Consider the following 18,651-nt stretch of genomic DNA (forward strand, 5'->3'; position numbering starts at 1 on the left):
CACCCAGGAGTGCAGCTAGAAAGGACCCACACGTCATCCATCTTGTCGATTTCCGACCTTGTACTCTCGGGAAGCCTCCTCCACAGGAATGATTTCGTGATCTTTGTGCTCCTGGGACTGGTCACAGACCACACAGATGGGGGCTTCATCATGCTTGCAGAAAATCTTCAGCGGCTCCTGGTGTTCCTGGCAAACTCTCCTTTCTGACTGCCGCAATTGTCTGATGCCAAAAACAAAAGAACCACATTTGTTTTATTCCCCACCCCCATATTTTTGAACTCTCTCTGTGTGTACTTGGTGACTGATCCAGAAAAAAATGTATAGGAAAGAGAGATGTAACCAAGCTTTTATTGACGCCTCAAATTCCTTTGAAAGCTAAAGGATTGATAACAATTCCTGGTTCAGAGCAAACCGAACACTCCCTGCATCTACTTTGCCAGTCGGCACATCCATCCCCACATCCTCAGCTGGTGGCTCCCCCCTCCTCTAGCAATGAGATTTCTAGTAGCATCTGGGACTGTTGCAGAAGGAGGAACCAAAAAACTAAGGGAATTGGAACATCCTGTCACAAATAATTTTCAAAACAGATCCATGTTGTTTTCTGTGAAAGAGATGGTTTATTCCAGGGGTCCCCCAAACTTTTACGGCTTGCGGGTACCTTTGGAATTTCCAGAGAGGGTAGTGAGTGCCACCCCAAAATGGCTGCCACAGGAGGCGGAGCCAAACCCAAAATGGCTGCCACGGCAAGCAGAGCCACACAAAAAAACCTCCCATCTCAAGTCTAGATTCTGCAATCCTCCAACTCTCCTTTCTAAACTCTCAGAAAGAATCTCACAGGCCTCTCGAATGAATTTTCCCTCAGGGCAGCCATTCTGAACGGATCTACCGGCAACATCCTAGGAGCTTTGGCCATCGTGATCACGGGGGATGCTCTGAAGACACTTTGGAAACAATATCAACAGTTTTGTCCCAGTATTAATAACAGCTCTCGGAGCTGAAGCACATTAGCTCCTGATCCAGCCAACTTTGCCCGTGATGCAGTCACATCTTCCTCTGTTCCTGCCAGGGCTCCCAACCTCATTCCAGATTCACAATTACAGTGGCATGATACTGGAATTTCCCTCCACGCCAACAGCATACGTTTTGGTGGCTGGAGGGGACGGGAACCACATCCTCTGGATCGGGGGTCCACAGCAGGGTTTTGTGGGCACCACTGAGCTGATCAACACCTTTCCTGGTGCATGTCAGGTGTTTTTAGAAAGTGGGCGGAGCTTTTGCCAAGGAGGACTTCTGATTGGCTGTGCAGATTTTTAGAAACATTGCTTTGACCATAGCACAAGGACCTTCACTGTGTGACTGAATGGAATGGCGACCATTTTGTGGGTAGCTCCACCTCCTGCGGCAGTTATTTTGTGGCTGGGCCCGCCACATGGGTGTCAGAATTCCAAAGGTGCCAACAGCCTTAAAAAGGTTCGGGACCCCTGCTCCTTAAGCAGGGACACCTCTTGGAATGGCCATGATGCTAAATCTCAATACAGGAGAGGCAACAGCATTCCCACTGTAAAGAACGGATGAGATGTAACTGCTACGCTGGCAGGAAACGGATTATGTCAGTGGGGGGCTGGGGTCACAAGAAGCAAGACCACCTTCTGAAAAATCAAACTCCACTACCTACAAAGAGGCATCTCCTGGTGGGACACACATGAAGCTGCCTTATACTGAATCAGACCCTTGGTCCATCAAAGTCAGTATTGTCTACTCAGACCGGCAGCGGCTCTCCAGGGTCTCAGGTAGAGAAGGTCTTTCACATCACCTCCTACTTGCCTAGTCCCTTTAACAGGAGATGCCTGGGACCTTCTGCATGCCAAGCAGATGCTCCACCACTGAGCCACAGCCCCCAGACATGGCAGGGCATCGAAGGAAAACCTGACGTTTGAATGGTTCTTGTTGCCACCAACTCCTTTGGCAGCCAATCTGCCACTGAACAAAGGAATCAAAATACAAAGCTGATACTATTATTATTATTTTAAAAGCGGCAAGGAGGCCCCAGAGACTGGAGACCTCAAGACTGTGTTATGGAAACCGGGGTTTGTGGGGGGAAAAGAGACCCAAACCGTTATTTCAAGAAAACAGTTATTTATTTTGCAGCTGCATCTCAGATGCTTTCGCAAGCCAAAGATTTCTGAGACCCCGATCATACTGGGAAAGAGATATTTATCCAAATTCAAGTTATGACGACCCATCAACATTCAGGGTATATCTGATTGAATTACAGACAGAGAGGCGGCAGTACAGTAGCAGCTTTACCCAGTTCTTTATTATGGTTCACCGTAATCTTCCATGACTCTTGCCCCAGTCACTCAGTACACAGCAAGGAAGCCTGTAGCTAGGCAGATATTCTTCCCCCTTCTTCCCTGGCAATCTAGAAACCAATTATTACCGGGAGATCTCCAGGTGGCTGTTACAACTGCTTTGCTCCAAAGAGAAAATTTGAGCCAGGCACCAAGATCCAAGAAAAGTCTTCACTCATGGTGAAACGGAGCACAGTAAGAGCCTGGACAGGTCAGACAGAAGGAGGGATCTGCCTAGCCCAGGATAAGAACATAAGAAAAGCCATGCTGGATCAGACCAAGACCCATCAAGTCCAGCAGTCTGTTCACACAGTGGCCAACCAGGATCCTTTTTCCAACTCTGGTAGACCCGATGGGTATAGCTAAAGGCCGTTTATACACAGGAGGTTTTGCCTTGGATTTGCCGCTCTCAAGATGCGCATTTTCCCCATCTGAATTCTCAGATCTCTGCGTGGGGGCTTATGGTTGGGTTCTGAGAATTTGGATGGGGAAAATGTGTGTCTAAGAGTGGCAAATCCAAGGCTAAACACCCCATGCATAAATGGCCAAAGGGTGATCAGATCCTGGTTTACTGTCAGGAAACTGGGGCCTAATATTGAACTGGCTTACCATTATTTGCATTCCAGCTAGGACTTTTTTCACTGGGTAAGACCTACAGAGAAGCCAAGAAGCAAACCTGGCTGGTCCCCAACAAGATCCAGAGAGACCTTCTTCTCTCTGGCGGGCTCCTCCAGAGGGATCACCTCGTGATCTTTGTGCTCCTTGGATCTGCGGCAGACCACGCAGAGGGGGGCTTCGTCCTCCTTGCAGAAATACTTCAGGGGCTCCTGGTGCTCTTTGCAGATCCCCCTCCTTCGCTTCTGCCCCCTTCCCTCCTGAGGACTGAGTTTCTGGATTATTCCCACCAAGTTTGTGAGCTCCTGGTTGGGCAGGAGGCTCCCCTCCTGCGCTCTCCCTCTGCATTGGGGGCAGGAAGCCTTGGCCCCCCACGCCCCCCAGCTCCGGGTCAGGCAGGCTCAGCAGAAATTGTGGCTGCACTCGGCGATGGTCAGCGGATCCCTGAAATAGTCCAGGCAGACGGGGCAAGAGGCTTCCTCGCAGAGCTCCTTCAGGGGACCCTCCGCCGCCATGGCTGCCTGGAGGAAGGTGGGATGAGAGAAGAAGAGAGTAGGTTTAGTTTCCCCGCTTTCCAAAGCAGCCACGGGGCGTTTCCCTCCCTGCAAAGGACTCACTGCTGCTGCTGCTGCTGCGCGCTCAAGGGCCTGGCAATAGGCTGATAAGGAAAAGTTGATAAGGAAAGGGCCGGGGTGGGAGGCAGATTGTGGGGAGGAAACGATTCCCTTGCACTCCTTCGGCGGGCGTTTGCAAGCCCCTCGAGGGTAAGGGAGATGTTTCCCTTTGCATCACAGGGGAAGTCCGGGGAAAGTGGGGATGAAGCAGAGGGGAGCAGCAGAGCAGACTTACCAAAGGGGAGCGAGTAACCCCAAACATCTGCCCATTTCCAAAACAACAGCCAGGTTTATATCTCACCATCCCCCTCTTACTTGGGGGTGGCAGCGGCATGAACACATGAAGCGGCCTTATACTGAACCAAACCCTCGGCCCATCAAAGTCAGTATTGTCTACTCAGACCTGCAGCGGCTCTCCGGGGTCTCTGGCAGGGGTCTGTTCACATCACCTACTTGCCTGGTCCCTTTAACTGGAGATGCCGGGGATTGAACCTGGTACCTTCTGCATGCCAAGCAGATGCTCTGCCACTGAGCCACAGCCCCTCCCCGAGTGGCAGAAACATCCTCAATTTCCCCCAGCAAGCTAAGAAAGAAAGAAAGACGGTCTAACCATTGGTATGTAATTCCACCTCTTTGGCCCTTGCCTTGCCCCATGACTGACCACAGCAACACTCGCATGTTCACTGAATACTGAAATCTGACTGTGAATCATGAAAATCTATGGGTGGTTGTAAAAGAATTGGGTGTGCCACTAGCGTAGCCAACCACCAGGGGCTAGCTGGAGATCTCCTGTTCTTACAACTGATCTCCAGCTGATAGAGATCAGTTCCCCTGGAGAAAATGGCTGCTTTGGCAAGTGGACTCTAAGACATTGAAGTCCCTCCCCTGCCCAAACCCTGCCCTCCTCAGGCTCCACCCCCAAACCCTCCTGCTGGTGGAGAAGAGGGATATGGCCACAGCATCTGATCGTTTTGATGCACAACCTGTACTTGGGACAAGAGGCTACTGATATCTTGACATCTTCGCCATCTTCTGGTCACTGGGGTGTGAGGGGGAGGTAGTTTTGAATTTCCTGCATTGTGCAGGGGGGTGGACTAGATGACCCTGGTGGTCCCTTCCAACTCTATGATTCTATGATTCTATGTTAGGAAGAATATGGAGAAACAGAATGGTTTCCCAGTTGGCAAAGGTGTCAGACAAGGATTTACTTTATCTCCCTACCTCTTCAATCTGTATGCAGAACATATTGTAAGAAAAGCTAGATTAAATTTTTTTAAAGGTGGAGAGATAATTGGTGGAAGGAACATTAACAATTTGAGATATGCAAATGACACCACATTACTGACAGAATAGTGAAGACTTGAAACGACCATTGCTGAAGGTCATAGCAGAAAGTGCCAAAGCAGGACTACAGCTGAACATGAAGATAAAAGTAATGACTACTGGAGAATTACTCAACTTTAAGGTGGACAATGAGGGAATTGACATTGTTCAAGATTTTCGATTTGTTGGCTCCATCATCAACCAATAGGAAGACTGCAACCAAGAAATCAGGAGATTGACAGCCCATTCTTGCGGGGAGGGGGGACTGGCATAGGAGCCGGTGTGACCCAGCATGAGTGCCCACTTACGCTGTAATAAAGTGGCATGGACACCCACTCAGGGGCACTTCCGCTGGCGCTACAGAGTGGTGGAGCAAAACGGCACAGGGGTGGCAGCGCAACCCCCATGCCAGCAAAATTATGGCGAGGGGTTGGGCGCCAGCACCAAAGGGGGCGCTCCTGGCAGCAGTCAGATTCCAGATGGCTTTCAGCATGGGAACGCCAGCATGGTGTAGTGGTTAAGAGCGGTGGTTTGGAGCGGTGAAGTCTGATCTGGAGAACCGGGTTTGATTCCCCACTGCTCCACATGAGCGGCGGATGCTAATCTGGTGAGCTGGATTGGTTTTCCCACTCCTCCACATGAAGCCAGCTGGGTAACCTTGGGCCAGTCACACTCTCTCAGCTCCACCACGTCATAGGGTGTCTGTAAATGTAAAGTTCTGCATTTAGGTAGGAAAAATCAAATGCATAATGATAGGATGGGGGAGACTTGTTTGAGCAGTAGTGTGTGTGAAAAGGCTCTTGGGGGCTTCGTAGACCAAACACTGAACATGAGTCAGCAGTGTGATGCTGTAACTAAGAAGGCAAATGCAGTCTTGGGCTGCATCAACAGAAGTATAGTGTCCAGATCACGCGAAGTGATGGTATCGCTTTACTCTGCTCTGGTTAGACCTCAACTAGAGTACTGTGTTCAGTTTTGGGCACCACAATTTAAGAAAGATGTAGACAAGCTGGACCGTGTCCAGAGAAGGGCAACAAAGATGGTGAGGGGTCTGGAGACCAAGTCCTATGAGGAAAGGTTGAAGGAGCTGGGTATGTTTAGCCTGAAGAAGAGACGACTGAGAGGGGATATGATAACCATCTTCAAGTACTTGAAGGGCTGTCATATAGAGGAGGGTGCTGAGTTGTTCTCTGTTGCTCAAGAAGGTGGGACCAGAACCAACAGGTTGAAATTAAATCAAAAGAGTTTCCGTCTAGACATTAGGAAGAATTTTCTAACAGAGCGGCTACACAGTGGAACAGGCTTCCTTGGGAGGTGGTAAGCCCTCCTTCCCTGGAGGTTTTTAAGAAGAGGTTAGATGGCCATCTGTCAGCAATGCTGATTCTGTGACCTTAGGCAGATGATGAGAGGGAGGGCATCTTAGCCATCTTCTGGTCACTAGGGGTGTGTGGGGGGAGAAGTAGTTGTGTAATTCCTGCATTGTGCATGGGGTTGGACTTGATGGCCCTGGTGGTCCCTTCCAACTCTATGATCAGGAAGATTTTAAAAATCACGGTTCCCAGAATTACGCTGATGGATGTTTATGATGTTCCATACTCAGCAACAGAGACTTCCGATCATGCTGAATGCCTACTTTAATGTGTCTAGGAAATGCTTTTTTTAATTCCAACTGACATTTTTATTATTTTTCACAATAATATAAACAAAACATTTCAATTTATCAATATAAGAGAGGAAAGATTTAAATTATTTTTGAAAGTATATCATTGTTAATTAAATATAGAAATAAAAATAAAACTTCCCCTTCATCTTCTTCCATCTTAATATAAACTTGTTAATTCTTTTGTAATTAAAATTCTAATCCTAATGTTATTTAGTGTATCCTTGCTCAATATCAATTCAACTATTGTTACATCCATGAAAGCAGCCTTCAGCTGCTTGAACTTCAAGAAGCATTGTTCCATTTTCTGATAAGAACATAAGAAAGGCCCTGCTGGATCAGACCAAAGGCCCATCAAGTCCAGCAGTCTGGTCACACAGGGGCCAACCAGGTGCCTCTAGGAAGCCCACAAACAAGAATGATGGTAGCCACTGGCCTGGAGGTGCCTTGCAACCCGGGCATAAATGCTTCTCCATGTGTGCGCTTGCCATCAGTCGTTGGGCATAACCCCGTGATCAGTGTAGCCCAGCAGCATCCTGTCAACCTCATCCCGCTTCCAGGAAGTGCCTGTCCTGCTGGAAGGCATGAGCATTGAATTAACGCTAATATGTGTGGACAATGCTTAAAACGGTGGGTCTTTTTCAATTAGCTAATAGAGTTCTGCGCATTACCGTATATACCCATGTATAAGCTGACCCGCGTATAAGCCAAGGTGCCTAATTTCTCCCCAAAAATGGGGAAAAATTAGGCACCCGCGTATAAGCCGAGGGTCGGCTTATAACCCCTCCCCCCCGCAGGCTTACCTTTACTCCAGGCCTGGCAAAGGCGGTGGCGGGCCCCCCGCAGGAGACTTCCCCAGGCCCTTCCTGGGCGGGGGGAGCCAGGCGTGCCCGGTGGCAGCAGCCGCAGCAGGCTTTCCCAGGCCCTTCCTGGGCGGGGGGAGCCAGGCGCGCCCAGTGGCAGCAGCCGCAGCAGGCTTTCCCAGGCCCTTCCTAGGGGGGGGGGAGCCAGGTGCGCCCGGCGGCGGCGGCCGAAGGAGGCCCTCACAGGGCGCTCCTGCCCGGGGGAAGCCGCGTGGGCCCGGCAGCGGTGGCGGCGGTGATGGCGGCGGCGGCAAGTTGCCTCCTCCCTCCTCCTCCCTCCCCCCTCTACCGTATTGACCCGCGTATAAGCCGAGCCCTTTTTTTGGGCTGAAAAACTCGGCTTATACGCGAGTATATACGGTAGTTAATATTCGCCTGTGCAGTTAACAGTCAAGTTGGGAGTTTGCAAGTTTGCCTGTTCTCTTCTTGCGCAGGGAGATCTGGAATTCTTTAGCTGTGAGGTAGCAAGGCTGGAAACTGGGAGGGCAGCGTTGCACCTTCCTGGGGCAGAAATTTGGCAAACGGCACTGGGAAAAGGAAGAAATCCAAACATTGCTGCAAAGTGTGGATTGCATTTTTTAAAAAGAAACCATGGCACATGAAGTGCATTGTCCTGACTGGGTGCAGAGCACAGCAAAGGCCTACCTGAGAGGGGGATGGTTGCCCCTGTCTTGAAGCAGGAAGTGGTACTTCCACTAATCAAGGAACCTCCCCTGGACACAGGAGATTTCAGTCACTATCAGCCAGTCTCAAATGTGACATTCTTGAGCAAGGTGATTGAACCAGGGGTGGCTGGACAACTTCAGTGATTCCAGAGTGGAGCTGATGGTTTGGGATCCATTCACATCTGGGTTCAGGCCTGGCTATGGGATTCCAATGGCCTTGGTTGCCCAGGTGGATGATCTGTGCTGGGAGGTAGATTTGGGAAGTGTGACCAGGTTGATTCTCTTGGCCCTCTCAGCTGTTTTGGTAGGAAAGAAGGCATACAATTACTGTTGTATTAGTTGTTACAACATTAATGTTATAGTTGTTTGCACTTGATTCTCTTTTGTTTATGGCCCATCCTCTCATTAGGGGAAAAGAAGCCAACAAAAACACACACATCCCCTTCCGGTGACCTGGGGAGCAACCAGTTGTGTGACCAGAAGCATCTCATGGGAGGGGTTGGCAGCATCTACGTGCGGGGATGGACAAGCTGTCTTAGTCTGTTGCAGCAAAACCAGAGTCTTGTAATTCATCCATACTATCTCCTTGATTCTGTCCCAAGCTTCCTACGGTCCTCTTCATAAAATGGATGAAATGTGCTTCCTACGGTCCTCTTCATAAAATGGATGAAATGTGTTCTTAACACTTTGTGCAGGTGTACACAGGCACACCCAGAGATTGAGGAAACAGGCCAACACTGGAGTGAGCAGATCATGAAATGGGTTAGTTAATGTATTATGCATTTTAGGCGATATGGGCTGGGCTCTCTGTTCAGAGGTTGTTGCTGGTCAGCTCCTGTATGGGCAGGTTTCTCAGCAGTGAAGGGGGCTGAAATGCATTTCCTGGTTCTGTTTTCTGAAAAAGCCAAGGGGGGTTGCAGCAACTGGAGTGGGAGGCTCCAGCTGTCAGGGGGACTTCAAATCTGCCCTCTCTGTACCCCAGTGACCCTACTGAGGTGAATGAAGAGTGGGATTTTACCAGAAAGGGGAAAGCTGTATTGTGTGTCTCACAGAGGCAGTCCTGGATGTCCCCTTGAGACAACTGGCAGGTAAGGCTGGCAGGTAATGGCTGGGTAGCCTAGTGGATGATGGGGGGGATTCAGACTGAGCCTTCAATGGCTGTATTGGAGACCTACACGTCTTGGCCCTGCTCTCTCTTAACACCACCCCTCTGTCCTTAGAATTAGGTAACAGCAGTAACAGAGCTACACACCAGGGATTTTATTTGTGTGTATGGTGTTTTCCATCCTGACATGGATGGCCCAGACTAGCCCAATTTTGTGAGATCTCAGAAGCTACACAGGGTCAGCCATAGTTAGTTCTTGGGTGAGAGACCCCCAAGGAAGTCCAGCTTTGTAACACAGAAAAAGGCAAAGGCAAACTACTTTTGAACATCTCTTGCCTTGAAAATCTTATGGGGTCACCAAAGTCACTTGCAACTTGACAGCAACAATAATAATTTTTTTTCTCTGCAAGGGACAGGATTGTGTACTTTTCCTGTTGCTGCTGCAGCTGCCAGTACATCAGAGTACCAAAGGGGTTTTCGTATGGCAGGTGTCCCATAATTTTCTTACCCCAGTCCCCTGGCTGCAGCCGCCGCCACCCTCCCACTGCACCATGAGGGCTTCCTTCATTTTTAAAAAACCAGCAATTGAATATCATTCTCAGCTTTTATTTTTTTAAAGTCCCTAGCTCTTTTGTTGCATTGATATTTCTTTCCCTTTATATCTCCTCCACAAAAGGGGCTAGAGACTTTTAAAAAAGAAAGTTGTAAGTTCAGAGAACTCGATAAACACATTAAAATGATATAACAATGTTCAGTTGAATTTTTTTTTTTTAAGATCCCCAGTGGTGGTGGGAGGAAATGGCAGCCTGAGGGACAGGGAAAACTGCTGCCAGGTGGGCAGGACCATGAATAGCCAAACTTTTCCACCCGCTCAACAGCAATCTGGGCTTTGCAGTCTCTTCCAAAACTTTGCAGCAAACAAGTTTGGGTAAGACTGGAGAAATGACTGTGAAAATCCAGGAGGTGCACCTCAATACAATGGGGAGGCAAGGAAAAAACCCACTTCCCATTAGCATTGAACCCAGGGCAAATAACCCATGTGGAAACAACCTATGAAAGAAGGAACAATTTGATTTCTCCTAACCGTTTCAAATCCACTTCTATCCACATCTGTACTTTACCAATCATGCTTTAATAGAAAGTTTTCAACCTAGGGTTGCCAACCTCCGGGTAATAGCAGGAGACCTCCTGCTATTACAACTGATCTCCAGCCGATAGAGATCAGTTCACCTGGAGAAAAAAAGCCACTTTGGCCATTGGACTCTTTGGCATTGAAGTCCTTCCCCTCCCCAAATCCTGCCCTCCTCAGGTTCCGCCCCCAAATTCTCCTGCCGATGGCAAAGAGGGACCTAGCAACCCTATTTCAGCCTCTTTTTAGAGGTATTAAAAATCCCAGAGTAAAATACTACTCATTTATCTGTCCTTTTGAAAAATATGTAAAAATCCAACACTTCTCCAGTTCATTGTCCTTCTGCTTTCCTCTTTACAGGCCTCACAAAGCTCCCTTTTCTGTCTGCCAAGACACAGAAACTGCCTCCGATATGGCCTCAGGGTCACCATCCACAGATCTGGAAGAGGAAGTCATCTGTCCCATCTGCCTGGAGTGCCTAACAGAACCTGTTACCCTGGACTGTGGCCACAATTTCTGTCAGGGTTGCATCACCGACTACTGTGACAAATGGGAAGATCTGGGGGACCTGGAGTGTCCTGTTTGCAAAGCTGAGATCCAGAAAGGGAATTTCCACTCAAATTGGCAGCTGGCAAACTTGGTAGAAAAAATAAAAGAGAAGAGATTTTGTGCAAGAAATCCAGGAACAGAAGATCTGTGTCAAAGACACGGGGAGAAACTCTGTTTCTTCTGCAAGGATGATGAAAAACTCATGTGTTGCATTTGTAAGGAATCTCCAGAACATAGAGGTCACTCTTTACTTCACCTGGAAAAGGCTGCTCACCAAGATAAGGTATGAAGTAGGGCCTGAAATAGATGATACATCTGACATGAAATGGGGACATGGGTGCCTGACCAACTCATAGTCAGACGGTTCTTGTAGGTTATCCGGGCTGTGTGACCGTGGGGTGGAATGGTGGGCAGGAGGGTAAAGCACGGAGTAAATCTCCATGTCGCAGCAGCATTGGCACCGTGAATATCTTTGCATTCTTGGTGGGTATCCAAGGAGAATGGGGCACCATCCCCATGAGGAAGCTACCTGTGTTCATCATTTGGGAAATGTTGTTGAAGATCCCATTACAGATGTAGGGCTGTTATATCTGCTTTGTCCCCTTTGTCAGTTTAGCTTCTCATAAGTTTTATAATTAACTTCTAAGATAGGATGCAATCTCAGTTTTGGGTCTCTCCTTCCCCAGAATCAGTTCTGCAACCGTCTGGAGATGCTGAAGAAGGAGAGAGAAAGAATTGTGGCGTGTGAAGCAGACATAGAAAAAGAAAGCCATGATCTACTCGTAAGTGTCACTATGGCTGTCACATGTGGTATGGCTCGTGCTCCTCCTTGCCTTCTTTAGTGCTGGAGGGAGGTGTGCCACATCCATTCCCCCGAGTTGTGAGGTCTATAGGTCAAGGATAGCAACACCCCTCAAAGATTTCCTGTCCCAGGTCACTGCCAGGCACTGAGGCCCCAGGCCTGGTCTAAGGGTTACTCCTTCATCTTCCAAACTGAGGCCTCAAAAAGAAGAAGAGTTGGTTTTTATATGATGACATTCTCTACCACTTAAGGAAGAATCAAACCAGCTTACAATCGCCTTCCCCTCCCCTCCCCACAACAGACACCCTGTGAGGTAGGTGGGGCTGAGAGAGCTCTAAAAGAACTGTGACTAGCCCAAGGTCACCGAGATGGCTATGTAGGAGTGGGGAAACAAATCCAGTTCACCAGATTAGCCTCTGCCACTCATGTGGAGGAGTGGGGAATCAAACCCATTTCTCCAGATCAGACTCCACCACTCCAAACCACCACTCTTAAGCACTACACCATGCTGGCTCTCCCAGGATGCTCACCGGAGTTCTACCATGAAGCCACCTTTTCCCACACTGCTCCCGCATACCACCTATCACTTTCAGAGTAGGGTAGGCCAAAACAACAACAAAAAACCCAGCTTGTCGCCAATTGTGCCAGAGGGGTAAAACATTCCTACCCTGCTCCCAGATGGGTGACCAGCTTGCACCTGCTCTGAAACAGAGGGAAGGTGGGTGTCTCCTTCGTTTGCTTCCAAAGATGGAGGAACTGCCCAACCCAGACCCTACAAGCCCCCTTTTCCCTGGGCCCAGCCCATTTCATATGTCAAGCCCAAGGATGAATGGAGACTTGCTGTCTGTTCTTGCCACCGGTAGCCAAAATCCGCCCTTCCCATCAGTTATTTGAAGGGGGATGGGGTGGTCTTTGTGTGACTGCACCAACACTGAAGTCAGGAGAAGTCTCTGAAGAGAGATGAGGATGTCCAACCCTCCAAGAAATGCTGGGTAAAAATGCTGATAGATACTCCACCAATCCTGAACTGGGCCAAGGGTTGATCAGCCACTGCTGAATCTAAGGGGGGGGGAGTATTTGGAATACTCAGTAGTGTGTCGATCTTTTCCCCTGCAGTTTTTTCTTGCCCAAAATGCAGCCAGGGTGACTGAGGGGAAGGGGCGTCATAGTTCTTTTCTCCCCAGTGGTATTTCTACTCACACATTGTACCTTTTCACCTGTTGGGAAGTGGGGGGATCAGCATATGGAGGGTGTTTTATTGGGGAAACAAACAGACTCAAGAAGTCCCTTCTACTCTCTGGGTCTTCTGCAGCAGACATCGTCCTCTGTGGCTGAAAGAATCTCCCCAGGAGATGGGGTGAGATGTACTTTGGCCCTCAGGATGGGTCCCTGGAAATCTTTCTTTTCCCCTGCTGAATGTTGTTAGGATCTCTGAAAGGTTAAAGTGCCCTTCCGATAGAAGTCTCCTGAAGAACCTCTTCCCACTGCAAAGACCAGCTGTGTTCTGTTGACCTGTTCTCTTCTCTTTCCATCTCAGACGCAAACCACAAGAGAGAAGCAAGAGATGATAGCCAAGTTCAGACAACTACACTCATTTCTGGAGGAACAAGAGAAACTTCTGCTGGCCCAGATGGAAGAGGTGGAGAAGGAGGTGGCAAGAAACAGGGACCAGCACTTGGACGAACTGTCAGAAAAACTCTCCTCTCTGGACAGCCTCATCCGGGAGATGGAGGAGAAGTGTCAGCAGCCGGCCAGTGAACTCCTGCAGGTGAGAGTGTGGCAGGAACACCCCAGGCTCCCCTTTGGGAGAAGGCCGGCTCCAAACCCTTTATGTTCCTCCTTCGCTTGGGCAGAAAGTAAATGAACTGTTGCAACATGGCCCAACGCTAGCCCTTCTTTTTATTCCCTGAGGCCCTGGCAGCCCTCCTCCCTCCCTCGATACATCCAACCAAACCATGCCAGCCCCAGACTTACTTGAAAATTTGAGAGCTGCAAAGCAGCCTTGGTTAGGGTTGCCAGTTCCCTCTTCACCACCGATGGGAGGTTTTTGGAGTGGAGCCTGAGAAGGGTGGGGTTTGGGGAGGGGAGGGCCTTCAATGCCATAGAGTCCAATTGCCAAAGCAGACATTTTCTCCAGGTGAACTTATTTCGATCAGCTTGAGATTAGTTGGAATAACAGGAGATCTCCAGCTAGTACCTGGAGGTTGGCAGGCCTAAGCCTGGCACCAATCTTTCTGCTCCTTTTGAATCTGATGGGAGGGCAGGAGGCCTGTGGGGGCTGCGGCAGCCCAGAGGGACAAGATGGAGAAGAGCGAGCCTGACAGGAGCCCAGTTTATGCTGCTAGCAACTTTTCATCTCTGTGCATGGGCTGCTTTCCCCTCTACCCCGTTACATCTCCAGCTAGATGCTGTGAAACTCCACCCCCTGAAAATGCAACTCCCTCCCCCCACACACACAGCCCCCTGCCCCTCCTGGATAGCCTGAGGTCACTTGACTTCCATCTCGGAAGGAAAAGTCTGTTTCAGTATCAACCAACAGTCTGAGGTGATCAGATTTTTGGACCCCCAAAGTTAGCAGAGTGCCCAAAGGCAAAAAGGCAGCAAAGCCCAGCTGGTCTGTGTGCTAAAGGCTAAGAACAAATGTGCACACAGAACCTCTTTTCTCTTTGCAAACTGATATGAGTCCTTCATTGTCAGGAACTCCATTCCAGACAGGCGAGGGTAGAGAGAGGTTTCTAAACTAGTCCAACTACCTAGGATGGATAGAGATGCAGGATCCATGTCCTGCCCTCAGAGTGCCAAGATGGAGAAGAGTAGTGTGGGGAGAGAAGGTGTGAAAGCAGAAGGAAGGAAGTTTTTATTCTCTTTCTCTCTCTCTCTGCCGTTTTTCTTTAGGATGCCAGAAGCTCCTTGCAGAAGTAAGTGAATCTTTCTTATTAACCTTCTTAACACTGGGAGGGGTCTGGGTATCGTGAGAAGAACGTGCTCCTTCAGGATCATGGCCGAGGGACGAATTGGGTGTAATGAAGATCATGGACCTCCAGTGGTCTGTCAGTGGCAAACAGTTTAAACAGAGCCTCATCAACAGGAAATCATGCAATAGTATTGGGGGGGGGGTCTAGGTTGACAAGTAACTAAAAAATCTCTAGAAGAGGGGTCCCAAAACTTTTTGAGGCTGCAGGCACCTTTGGGATTCCACCCTAGTATGGTGGGCACAGCCACAAAATGGCTGGCAAAAAATGGGTGCTGTAGGAGGCGGAGCCAGCCACAAAATGGGTGTTGCCGCTTACCTTCAGTCACGCAGTCTTCTCGTTGTGGTGGCAGCTGCTTTGAAAGCAACATTTTAAAAACTACCCCAGAAATACAGGGTTTGAGTCTCCTCAGCTACTTTGTTCCACAAAATGGCAATTAGGAAACTTTATTTGGCCCAAATAATGCCTTGGTTGGCATTGGTGCTTACTATGGGGCACTTTAGAGGTGAACATGGTTATGACCACCCAGCCCAATCTGATGTGCTCTGTTGGTTAAGGAGGAAGCAGGAGTTGGTGTGTGTGTGTGCCATGTTTCCATCAGCGTTCCTGCAACCACATGGCACTTAAATGTGCTGCTCCTACTCAGATTTGTCCTTGACTGTTTCCACACTGGCAATTTGCCCGACAATCAAGGCTGTGGCAGAGTGGAAATGGAAGCGATTCCCCCATCCTGCGTACTTTTTTACTTTTGTCCACATCTATGTTATTGGCCCCCATTACCTCAACCAGTAAAGAAATATGTCCTTTTGCCTCTCCTGAACTTATTTCTCCACACCTTCACTGAGTTCTCCGAGTTCTGGTATTATGAGGGGGGGAGAGAAAAAGATATGAAGGTACTGAACCTAACTCTGCTCTCCTCCATTTTCTCCTTCCTGTCTGAGAGGAAGAGAAACTAGTCTGAGGTCAATCAGTGAGCCAATTGGCTGAATATGAGCTTGAATGAGGGTCCTACAGTCCTAGTCACGGGACACAGGAAGCTGCTGTATACTCAATCAGACCATTGGTTGTCAAACTTAGTATTCTCTACTCAGAGCGGCAGTGGCTCTCCAGGGTCTCTGGAAGAGGTCTTTCGCCCCACCTAGTACCTGATCCTTTGACCTGGAGATGCCAGGGATTGAACCCAAGACCTTCTGCATGTCAAACGGATGCTCTTCCTCTGAGCCACAATCTCCCTCCCCTAACTCTAACCCTAAAGTCCAGAACTCTAACCACCCCAGCTTTCTTTTAGTTCAGTGGACATTTGCAAGGCAGATCTGGGCAGGGGATGAGGGGTTGGTGTTCTGAAGGCAAAATCTGATGTTTGCTTTTTTCAGAGTTGAATCTGGGTTCCCCTCAGCCAGACAGGCTATTAAAAAAGAAAGCAGAGCCCAAAGGAAAGAAGGGCTCCTTCCTCCCACTCCATACATTTTTCATGTTGAAACCACCCCTAATAGGGGAGTTACTTCCCCATTTTTCCTGCTTCACATGCACAGAATAGTCCACTTGGAGCAGCAAAAATTGACAAATACCTCCCCCCCCCGCTCCAGTGCAGTTTCAGCACAGGAAAATGTCTGGGGGGGGGGATACAAGAGCCCTTCTTCCCCCTGTGTGGTGGTCTGAGCTCAAACGGGCTGTGTTTTATTTTTTAATAACCATTCCCCATAGCTGCTGTGCGGCTTTGGGGTGTTGAGAGCAACAGTGAGGTGGACGTTGCTCTCCGAAAAGCCTCCCATCTTGCTCTGCATTCAGCCTCAGCCAGTGTCTCTCGGCTTTCTGCAGATTCCTTCCCCAGTTTTGCTGACCTGCTGGGGGGGGGGGATTCTGAATTGGATGAATGGTACCTTGAACATGATTTTCTCCAGGTATGAAAAAAAGGAGGTGTTTGAGGATCCAGTGGCTTTTCCTCTTTCACTGAAGTGGCGCATCTGGGACTTCTTGGATTTAAATTCCCTTTTGGAGGGCACCAAGAAGCAATTGAAAGGTAATGAACATCAAAACATAAGAAAAGCCATGTTGGATCAGACCAAGGTCCATTATTACAGGCTTTGACAATATTAGAGCATATAAACTGTTGTATTAGTGTTGTACATATGCAGAATTATTCAATGTAAAACCTTATTTTTCATAGACCATTTAGAGGCTTGTATTTCATTTAAAATGAACATTCCTGGCTAAGAGACTCTTTTAGAAAACTTTTCTACTGTTCTGAAAGCTCCTAATATTTTCAAAGATTAGTTTCTGGAATCCAACTAAGGTTTTGGAATCCAACCAAGTTTCAGGAATCCAACTAGGTTTCTGGAACACTATTATAGTGTTGTATAATGTAATATTGTGTTTTAAAGTTTAAATATGAAAGAATTGCTACAGATTGTTGAAAATAGATTCATTTTGATCATGCCCTTTGGGAGATGAAGATGCTGATAGTATTAAACATTATAGCGGTTTATTAAAGCTAAAAATTGACTGTTTAAGAAATAAGCAAATAACCAGCTGAAAGAGGATGTCCTTATATGGTAGCCTGCAGGAATACAGTAAGAGGAAGTCCTTATATGGTAGCCTGCAAGAATACAGTAAAAGGAAAACCTTATATGGTACAAGTTTAGCTGCGGAAATCCGGCTAAGTTGGAATACGGTGACTTTTAACAGTATAAATACAGGCAAGGAAGAGCTAGAATTTTAGATCTCTCTAAGTCTTTGACTTAAGAGAATCTCAAAGGAGATTGGCTTGGGTGTGTATTGATTTATATACTATTCTAGATAGTATGAATCAGATTCTTTTAACTAAATCAGACCTTTACTGTTATATTTTAAGTATTGGATTTTAAAACTAAATAGTATGTAGAACTTGCTTGCTTTATTGTATACATCGTTATAGCTTTTAAGACTTTGTAATACTTGCATATACACATATATAGACACATTTATTTCATTGGAGCTATTCAATAAAAAGACTTACTTTTGTGAGTAAATAAGTTGAGTCCTGCTTAGTAGGTGACTAACTGAATAAGATAACATACCACTTCTCAGGAAGGGGTCAATTCTAAGAGCATAGTCAACTGAAACACACTGACCCGCTACACCATCAAGTCCAGCAGTCTGTTCACACAATGGCCAACCAGGTGCCACCAGGAAGCCCACAAGCAAGATGACTGCAGCAGCATTATCCTGCCTGTGTTCCAATGCACCTAATATAATAGGCATGCTCCTTTGATCCTGGAGAGAATAGACATGCATCATGAGTAGTATCCAAGTTCTACTTAACCTATCAGCTGAAACCCAGAAGAAATATGTACGCATGTGCCATCAAATCACAACCAACTTATGGCGACCCCAGAAAGAGGGTTTCAAGGCAAGTGGAAAGCAGAGATTTCTTTGCCATTGCTTAGTCGGCAGAATGTTCTTTGGTTTCCCATCCAAGTACCAGCCATGCTTAGCTTTCAAGATCTGATGAAGTAGGGCTGTACCATGGCACCTTTCTTCCCCAAGAGAAATAGAGGCTATATGTTTTTGTCACAAGATTCGTTATAGGCACGAGGGTCTGTTGCTTACTTTCATTTCTTTTGCATCCTCAGACACACTGGATTCTGGACTTCACCTGCAGAAAGGTAATTTTTTCTTCATACACTGTTCAATTATTTCTTAACTAAAAATTTTCACCTTACAATTTGTGTGCTTCTGCTGAGTGTTTTTCCAGAGATAACATTACTGGACAGTCTTGTTTTGTTCCTCATCCTCTCTCCCTCCCTGCCATAGACAGTTCCTTCTTGTTCTGAGGAGGAGGTCTGTAAGGGCGAAAGAGAAGGTGAACTCTGAGGAGATGAACTGCCTCCTTTCACCTACCTGACTCCATATTGAAATGACATGAGAACAGTTGCTGGGCAATCACCCTTGAGGGTCTTTCAGAATCCTCCCCATGAGAGGCACAGACCAGGTTGGGAATCCCCTTTCTCTCCGTTGATTTCCC

At 47.8% G+C, this 18,651-nt stretch overlaps 1 protein-coding gene across 1 annotated transcript in view; it reads right to left on the reverse strand.

Annotated features, from left to right (window-relative positions):
• The window catches only part of LOC130492515 (E3 ubiquitin-protein ligase TRIM7-like), a 119,431-nt gene that overhangs the window by 25,832 nt on the left and 74,948 nt on the right, over positions 1-18,651 (reverse strand). The gene's annotated exons all lie outside the window — the stretch shown is intronic.

Source organism: Euleptes europaea, chromosome 1 (genome assembly GCF_029931775.1).
Source record: "Euleptes europaea isolate rEulEur1 chromosome 1, rEulEur1.hap1, whole genome shotgun sequence".
Lineage (NCBI taxonomy): Eukaryota > Metazoa > Chordata > Lepidosauria > Squamata > Sphaerodactylidae > Euleptes > Euleptes europaea.